Below are 9,685 nucleotides of genomic sequence, written 5' to 3'. Positions count from 1 at the left end.
GGTCTGAGCTTTGATTTTAGCTAAGTGCCTTAATCATTCCATTTCCAACTGTGTAAAATTGAGCCTAAAAATATTACCAACCTACTAGGAATGCTATAAAGTAAACTAATCCAATGAAAGGGATTTAGCACTATCTCTAGCAAATAGTAAGCATGCAATAAATGTTATATAGAATTGTTAGCTATATCCTTAAAATGAGTCAGTACAAAGAGAGAAAGTGATTTTTTTTTTCCTGGTGAGCAAGTGTGTGATATGTGAGAATATGGGCCCCTTTTCACCATGTGGGAATGTGATGAAGGCCAGCTGTAAGCAGCCTGCGGGACCAAACCTTGGGAGTCTAGCCAGCTCCTGGGTCAAGAAAAGCCAAAGAGTCCTGGCTGCTGTAGCTCAGTGGACTGAGTGCCAGCCTGTGAAACAAAGGGTCACCAGTTGATTCCCAGTCAGGGCACATGCCTGGGATGCAGGCCAGGTCCCCAGTGGGGGACGTATGAAAAGCAACCACACTTTGATGTTTCTCTCACTCTCTTCCTTCCCCTCTCTCTAAAAATAAATAAAAATCCTTAAAAAAAGAAAAAAGAAAAGCCAAAGAGAAACTGCTTCTAGGTGAGCCCACACTGTAAACAACTTCAGAGAAACAGCTAGCATTTTGATCCCACACAGCTTGTGTGCCACGGCGAACTTCCCCCTCCCCACGTGCCCTGTGTGCTTTGTTTTCTGTGGTCTGCAGAACCTGGTGCTGGAAAAGCCTGGGTTCTAAGCTTTTAAGATTCTCTTTTCTTTAATCTTAGGTAATGTAATTATGATGTGCCTTGGTGTGTGCTTCCTTGGGTCCAACATCTTTGGGACTCTTTGAGCTTCCTGGACTTCCTAGAAGTCTATTTCCTTTGCTAGATTGGGGAAGTTCTCCTTTATTATTTGTTCAAAAAAGTTTTCAGTTTCTTGTTCTTCCTTTTCTCTTTCTGACACCTCTATGATTCAGATGTTGGAACATTTAAAGATGTCTCAGAGGTTCCTAAGCCTCTCCTCATTTTTTTGAATTCTTTTTTTAAAGATTTTATTTATTTATCTTTAGAGGGGAAGGGAAGGAGAGAGGTAGAGAAATATCAATGTATGGTTGCATCTTGTGGGTCCCCAGCTGGGAACTGGCCCACAACCCAGGCATGTGCCCTGAATGGGAATTGAACCGCGATCGTGTGGTTCACAGGCCCACGCTCAACCCACTGAGCTACACCAGCCAGGGCAGAATTCTTGTTTCTTCATTGTGTTCTGGTTGAATGTTTATTTCTTCCTTCTGCTCCAAATTGTTGATTTGAATCCTGGTTTCCTTCCCTTCATTGTTGGTTCCCTGTACATTTTCCTTTATTTTACTTTGCATAGCCTTCACGTCTTCCTCTATTTTGTGACCATACTCAACCATTTCTGTGAGCTTCCTGATTAACCAGTATTTTGAACTGTGCATCTGATAGGTTGGCTATCTCTTCATTGCTTAGCTGTATTTTTTCTGGAGCTTTGATCTGTTCCTTCATTTGGGCCTTTTTTTTTTTTTTTGGTCTTGGCATGCCTGTTACATATAAGGGGCAGAGCGTTAGGTGTTCACCAGGGCGGGGCAACCCACATCGCTGGGTTGTGACGCTGTACATGGGGGAGCAGTCAAGAGGGAACCATGGCACTTGCTGGGCTCTCAGCCGGCTCTCAGTAGTTTCCTCCGCTACCCACAAGCAAATTGGGCCCTTCTGGTGCTGATTCCCAGGTGGGTCTCTCTGACAAACTCTCCTGTGAGGCTGGGAGTTTCTCCCACTGCAGGTCCCACTGGTTTTTTCAGTCAGAGGTTCTGAGGCTTTATTTCCCCACACTGGAACCCTGGATTGCATGGTCTTACTCACTTCCCACTGGTTCCTCCTAGTTTATCCGCCCACCAGTGTGGGACCACCTGGTCTCCACTAGCTGCCACCTCACTGTGTCCTCGAGCCGCCACCTTGCTGCGAGTCCTCTCCGTCCAGCTGCCTGTCTTCGCTCCTCCTAACGGTCTGGGTGGATGTTTCTTCTTTAACAGCCTGGCTGTCAGACTTCCATACAGTTTGATTTTCTGTCAGTTCTGGTTGTTTTTCTTTTGGGTGGGTGAGGAGGCACAGTGTGTCTGCCTACGCCTCCATCTTGGCCGGAAGTCGAGGTACTCTGAGGTTTTCTTGACCCTAGCTCTTTGCATAATAATGGGTGTACTTGGAGGGGCTCCAGAGAAATTCCAGAGTCTAGGACTGGTAGAGATGGGGTGGGAGGCTTTGCCTGTGTTGAGGAGGAAATCCCTGTTTGGAGGAAGAGCTCCAAGTGGTGTGATGAGGCAACCCTGAAAATGAGGGGTCACTGTGTGAGTAGAGGGGGTGTGCCCTGGAGACACCCACAGGACTACTTTCAGCCCTGGAATTAGTGATATGGAAGCTGCAACTGGGAAAATGAAAGGAAAATTTAAAAATGAGCCCTTGGAGCACCCAAATCCTCCTCCTAGAGCCCCGGAGGCTGCTGTGGCCCCAGGGACACTGGGAGAGTGGGTGCTGCCCCAAACCTGGTGCCGGCTGCCTGAGCAGCAGGGGGGCTATCCCGCCTCAGTGTGAAAGGGGAAGTGACACTTTTACAAACTCAAGTGGCTGAAGTCACCCAAGCCTGGTGGTACCCTTCTCTCCTTCAGCCTCCTTAGAACACTGGGTAATTTTAAACAGCTGGCTTTTAAACACTGAAAGAATGCAATAATCACCAATAATCTAAATGGGTGGTTTAAATTTAGTCTTTTAAAGTCATTAACATAAAATACATGTTTATTTGGCTTGAGATTACAAAAGTAAATTCATGTTATTTACCTGTTACAAAATGTGTCAAGAAAAAGGCTTGGGGGGCCCTGACCAGTGTGGCTTAGTTGGTTGGTGTGTTCCCGCAATGGGAGGGTCGCCCATGTGATTCCTGATCAGGACACTCGCCTTGGTTGCCAGTCTGGTTCCCAGCTGAGGTGCGTACTAGAGGCAATCAGTCAATGTTTCTCTCTCGCATTGATGTTTCTCTCCTTGCTTTTCACTCTCTCTAACAACAAATAAATAAAATCTTTAAAAAAAAGGCTTAGGTAATAATTGACTTTAACATCTCATAGAGTTACTAAGAACTAATAAATAAATGTAAGGGAAAGGTTTTTAGTAAAGCTTTTCAGTAATAATTGTATGTACCTAAATCTAGTTTCCCAAAGTCTTTGGTAACTTGAAACTTTAGAGTTGTTTTTTTTTAAAGATTTTATTTATTTATTTATCTTTAGAGGGGAAGGAGAGAGGGAGAGAAACATCAATGTATGGTTGCCTTTCGTGTGTCCCCTGCTGGGAGTTGGCCTGCAGGGAACTGGCCTGCAACCCAGGCATGTGCCCTGACTGGGAATCGAACTGCGATCCTCTGGTTCGCAGGCCCGCGCTCAGTCCACTGAGCTACACCAGCGAGGGCGAAACTTTAGAGTTTTATCAATTAAATAATAAAAATTATTAAATAACTAAATATTTTTAAATAACAAAATACCAAAATGTTAATTAATTCAGTTTACCTATTTTTGGCTTCTTATTACAGAGAAACTAGAACATGAATGTGGATCTGTTAGTGAATATGTCTCGTAATTTATTTGAAGTGTGTGTCTCTTAAAAGTGTGAGTGCATTTGCCAATGGAAAAAAAAGCCTGTCTCTAGAAGTAATAAAATGTATTCATAAATTTGCCAACATAAAGAATGCTAATTACTTACCTTTAGTTGTCATAAAAAATTAAGGGTTCTAAGAATTTTTTAAAGGGTTTATTTACTTATTTTTAGAGAGAAGGGAAGGGAGGGAGAAAGAGAGGAAAAGAAACATCAGTGTGTGGTTGCCTCTCACATGGTACCCACTGGGGACCTGGCCCACAACTCAGGCACATGCCCTGACTGGGAATCGAACTGGCAACCCTTTGGTTCTCAGCCTGCGCTCCACCCACTGAGCTACACCAGCCAGGGCAAGGTTTCTAAGAATCAGACATCGTAGTTAAGTTGGAAAAAATGATATGGCTTTGGTAATAGAAGGTATAAATTATAGTAATATATTTTTAAGAAAATAAGGGTAAAGTAATTGTTCTAAACTTAGTTATTTCTGAATGAGACTAAGAAGAGGTCAAGCTGGAAATGGGCATTATGTTGACCTCTCTCTCTCTCCAAAGTCTAAGGATGGTGTTCTACGGGAGGTATTGCACCTAGAAGCACAAAGATGGGCAATAAAACCCAGCAAAATACAAAGGCCTGGGCTATCTGTCACCTTCTTGGATGTTATCTGGTCTGGTAAGACGAAAGCAGTCCGCAATGCTCTTACAGATAGAACACAAGCTTATCCCTCACCCACTAGGAGGAAAATGTCGCAAGAATTTGTGGGGTACTAGGTTACTGGAGAGACTTTCTCCCTCGTGTAGCCCAGACACGGCCACCTTTGTGCGCTCTTGTCAGGGAAGGACCACAGGGCGATCGGCAGGAGCAGCAGAGTAAGCAAAGGACAGTTCAACAGGCCCAGGTGCTTGGTGTCTATGGGCCAGCCCAGCCTGGAGAGCTGGATGTACACGTAACCCGGGGGGGGGGGGTGTCACAGGGTGGCAACAGCGGGGGAGGCTCTGCAGCCAGCTGGGTTTGGGCCCCAGGTGCGGAAAGGGGCTGAAGACAGACTCAGGCTAATGGAGATACAGCTCTGTGCTGCCTACCAAGCCCCGCAAGCCACCGAGCCTCTAACCGAAAGCTCTGCTGTGATGGTGCGGACCACCTGTCCCATCGAGGGGTGACAGTACCACCTGCCTCACACTCTGAAGGCTGGTGTAGCACAGACGCAAACTGCAGTGAAACGGGTGTTTACCTGCAACAGAGACGCCTCCGTGCAACATCCCCTCTTAGCCAGGACCTGCAGGTGTTGTTGGGCCAGTCACCTTGGGGTCAGGGGGACGTGCTGAAAAGAAACACAAGGAAGAGCCTGATGGCCCCTCGCCAGTGAAAGCTGGCGCGGTTCCAGTGCCACCCGAGCATGGCGTGCTGCTGGCTCCTGCAAAGGGCAGCCCCCCAGATGGCATGCTCAGGACTGGACTATCCACAACAGGCCCTGTGGGGAAAAACAGTGTGGGCTGGCCTGTGGATGGTTGTACAGTCTAAGGAGGTAGCCCTATATCATGTCACAGGACAGCAACTGTGACAATGTCCAGGAAAGGGTGAAGCAGATGCACCGTTCACATTCAAGGGCCAGAAGGGGCCTCCGCGGGAGACTGGACACATGGCTACACAGGAAAATGAAGTATATAGAAGAGAAAACTCAATGGGCAATAGCCAAAGCCCGGGCCCTCCCACTGAAAATGACTGACGTTGTTAGAGCTTGCCAACAGTGTTCTGTATGGCTTGTCAACCAGCAGCCACGTCCCTTGGTGGCAACAGCAAGCCGTTATGTGCAAGACTTGGCCCACAGCCATGACACTGAAAGGCGACTGCACCTACCTTATAATCCAACAGTTAGAATGTTATAATGCACTGTGGACAAACACCCTGAAAACCACCAGACCCACCTGCAGCATTCCAGATAGGGCAGAAGGGGGTACCCCCACTGAGAGTGCAAGTTCAAACAATGGATAAGACCAAGACCTCTTTGGGAAGGTCTTACCTATTGTTGCCAGCACCTCAGGACACACACCCTCGTTGGGAACTGCCCTGCCTGGTTTCAGAAGCTGTAATCTCCTGTGTCTAAGGCTGAGTAGAAAGACCTTGGGACCATAAGCCACTAAGGAAACAAAGCTTACCTCCCTGGAAGGGGCACCGCCTCTGCCCGCTTTCACTTCACCCTGCTTGGCCCAGAGGGGATGATTTGTTAGTCAATGATGGGTAAGATTTCTCAAAGGAGGGATGACCTAAGACAGGCCTGGTCATGAAGGAGCCCTCAGGGAAGGACTTGGGGGACTATAGAAAAGGGAGGTGATGGACCTTCGCTCCTTGGCTTTGACAGCCTGAGTCCTCATTCTGTCTGCAAAAAGTCTCCTAATCTCTTGGCTGCCTCACTTCCCCTGCCTGACTTAAGCCTGAAACAATGCTGGAGGGCAGTGCAGCCCTGGACAGGACTGGGCGGGTTCTTTGGGGCAATCAGGCCTAAGAAAGAATGCATAAAATCCTGTGAAACCTGCTTTGCTGAGATTGTCCTCAATTTTCTGATAAGGGTCCAAGTATGAAATGAGTTTGTTTCCCAAAGTTTTATAGCCCTTTAGCTAAGAGACCCCGACTCAGAATGAGCCCTCATAGTTCCTTGTATGTTATCTATTGTTTGATCCGTATTGCCTGACAATGGTTAATGAGCTTTACCTGTATTCCTGTGCAAATAAACCCAATAAAAGCCCATTGAAGAACAGGCTCCTGGCCCTTCTCCTTTGAGAGATTGGCCACATTTTTCTCCCCAAGCAGATCATGTCTTGGTAGACCTATTCTCGTCCATGGCGGATTGCGGGAGGAGAGGGCTCTGAGGGAAGAGCCCTCCCATACACTCTGAAGCTAGTGTATTAACTGCTGGGTGTGTTCGGAGATGGCCCTCTCTGCTGCTGCTGGGCTGCCTTGGAAAACGAGCCCAGTCAACTTTATAGGACAACCTTAACACGGTTTGTAAAGTTGTCTTGGGGCTGGTGATCAGCATTGTATATGCTGATACTGTTTCGTAGGAGTCTGTTACTCCTTTGCTGTTACATTGCTGCTGCAGAGAATGGGTACAATGTTTCACCCATCCTCCTCCCTCCACAGGACATACAGGGAAGATGTAACCACAGATGGTATGGAGTGGAGGAGAAGCAGGCAGGCAGGCACCAGCGTTGGGGTGGAGTGTGTGTAGAAACTTGGGCCCCTCCCCAAACCCCAACTGCCCCTCTCACCCTGTGGGAATGCCACAAAGGCCACCTGTAAGCAGACTCTGCGGCGGACCTTGGGCGCCTGGCCAGCTCCTGGGTCAAGTAATGGCCAGAGAAACTACGTCTAGATGTGAGCCCAGACTGTAAACAACTACAGAGAAATAGCTGGTGTCTCTGAGCTCCCACAAGTGTGCGCCCAAGAACCTACTCAAGGGGCGGGCCCCTCAGCCCCCCGTTTGCTTTGTTTTCTGTACTCTACACAACCCTATGCTGGGAAGCCTGTGCTGTGGAAAAAAGTCACCAGGCAGCTGCCACTGGTGGGCACCAAGTCCTAAAGAACCCATGATTTGCACAGCCAGTCCTCTGGGTTATTTCTTTGGAACTGGCAAGCAATACTGAGGTTTTCTGGAACCTCAGCCTTTTGTATCACAGCAAGTTACAGAGAACGCTTTGAGGAATGTTTAAGAACTCTGCCTTAGGCTTTTTCCCCCCCCAGAAATTTGACCCCTCTGAATTCTTTTTTTTTTACTATATATTTTATTGATTATACCATTACACTTGTTCTATTCCCCCCTTCATTCCCCTCCACCCTGCACACCCCTCCCCCACCATTCACCCCTTTAGTTTATGACCACGTGTCTCAATTTCTTTGGATTCTATATTTCCCCCACTATTCTCGCCCTCCCCCCTATCTATTTTCTGCCTACCATCTCTGCTGTTTTCTGTGCCTTCTCCCCACTTCTCCTCCTCCCACCCCCCTGTTTCTAACCCTCCATATGTTCTTCATTTCTATGGTTCCACTCCTGATCTAGCTGTCCTCTTGGTTTGCTTTTGTTTTAGGTGTGGTTGTTAATAACTGTGTGTTTGCTGTCCTTTCACTGTTCATATTTTTCATCATCTCTTTCTTATATAAGTCCCTTTAGCATTTCATATAATAAGGGCTTGGTGATGATGAACTCCTTGAACTTGACCTTATCTGAGAAGCACTTTATCTGTCCTTCCATTCTAAATGAAAGTTTTGCTGGATAAAGCAATCTTGGCTGTAGGTCTTTGGATTTCATGACTTGGAATACTTCTTTCCAGCCCCTTCTTGCCTGTAAGGTCTCTTTTGAGAAATCCACTGACAGTCTGATGGGTACTCCTTTGTAGGTGACTGTCCCCTTATCCCTTGCTGCTTCTAGGATTCTCTCCTTCATTTTAGTCTTGACTAATGTAATGATGATGTGCCTTGGTGTGTTCCTTCTTGGGTCCAACTTCTTTGGGACTCTGTGAGCTTCCTGGATTTCCTGGAAGTCTATTTCCTTTGCCAGACTGGGGAAGTTCTCCTTTATTATTCAAATACGTTTTCCACTCATGGCTGTTTCTTTCCCCCTTCTGGTACCCCTATAATCCGGATGTCGGAACGTTTAAAGATGTCCTGGAGGTTCCTAAGCCTCTCCTCATTTTTTTGAATTCTCATTTCTTCATTCCTTTCTGGTGGGATGTTTTGTTCTTCCTTCTGGTCCATTCCATTGATTAGAGTCCCAGTTTCCTTTCCATCGATATTGGTTTTCTGGACATCTCCCTTCATTTCAATTAGTTTAGCCTTCATATGTTTCTCTAATTTGTGACTCTACTCTACCAATTCTGTGAGCATCCTGATAAACAGTGTCTTAAATTGGGCTTCTGAGAGGCTGGCAATCTGTTGGTCGCTTAGAGTTATTGGCTCTGGGACTTTGAGTTCTTGCACCATCATTTGGGCTGTTTGTGCCTGTTAAGTAGCAGGATCAGAGCCCTAGGTTTTCACCAGAGCAGGGCAACTCAGTCGCTGGGTTGTGACGTTGTATGTGGGGGCGGGGTCAAAGAGGGACAATGGCTTCCCTCTGCTGCCTGCTGCCGCGACCCCCAGAGGCACCGCAGCCACCACCATCACCAGGCCACGTGCCTCACTCCATTGCACGCGAGTGTGCCACTGCTGTCAGCCCTCCACCACTGGGTTCGCCCCCTGGGGCCTGCGTGGTCTGTCTCGCTGCGCGCGAATGTGAGACCTTGGTCAGTCTGCCCCGCACCCCAACTAATTCCGGGCTGCCTGCGCTCCTAGGTCTGTCCTGCCGGACCCAGCTCCGCTGCTGGCTCCACCTCTCTTACCGTCCTCGTTGAATGGTTCGTAGCTGTCGGACTTCCGTATAATTCCGTTTTCTGGTCTCTGGGTGTGTCCTAATTCTCCAAAACTTTTGGTGTATTCAAACTTGGTTGTGGGAGAAGGCACAGTGTTTTCACCTATGCCTCCATCTTGGCGGAAGTCCCGACCCCTCTGAATTCTTGAAGTAGTAAATACAGTAGGGCAGCTCCTACTACCAAAAGTGGTCAACTGAGTTGGCCATCAACTTTTAGTTTTTATTAGCAACACGATTAGACATACTTGTTATTTGAAATTGGTTAAAACAAAATGAAGCTTTAACACGATGATATGCTGGGTAATACCTGATGCTTACTGAGAAAAACAACTGGGACCACTCTTGAGAGCTCAGCCTACCTAGAACTTGGGTTAAACAGACTTCCTTTCAGATTTGTACAGATAATGTGGAATACAACTTTCTCTTCTTATCATTTCAAGGCCCTAATAAAATGCCACACGGACACACAGGTTTCAAAAGTTCAACTTTCATCTATAAGTATCCCTATGCTAGGGATTAAGAGCATAATAAGTTCAGAAGAAATGAACTTGGATAACACAGGTATATATGTATCTTTGTAAGGTTTGATTCACAAAGATAACAGAACAGATTAATGTTCTGTCAAAAGAGCAAG

The sequence above is a fragment of the Sturnira hondurensis genome, unplaced genomic scaffold (genome assembly GCF_014824575.4).
Source record: "Sturnira hondurensis isolate 20B ecotype Veracruz unplaced genomic scaffold, ASM1482457v3 Scaffold0022179, whole genome shotgun sequence".
Classification (NCBI taxonomy): domain Eukaryota; kingdom Metazoa; phylum Chordata; class Mammalia; order Chiroptera; family Phyllostomidae; genus Sturnira; species Sturnira hondurensis.
Note: the sequence above shows the minus strand (reverse complement) of the source record.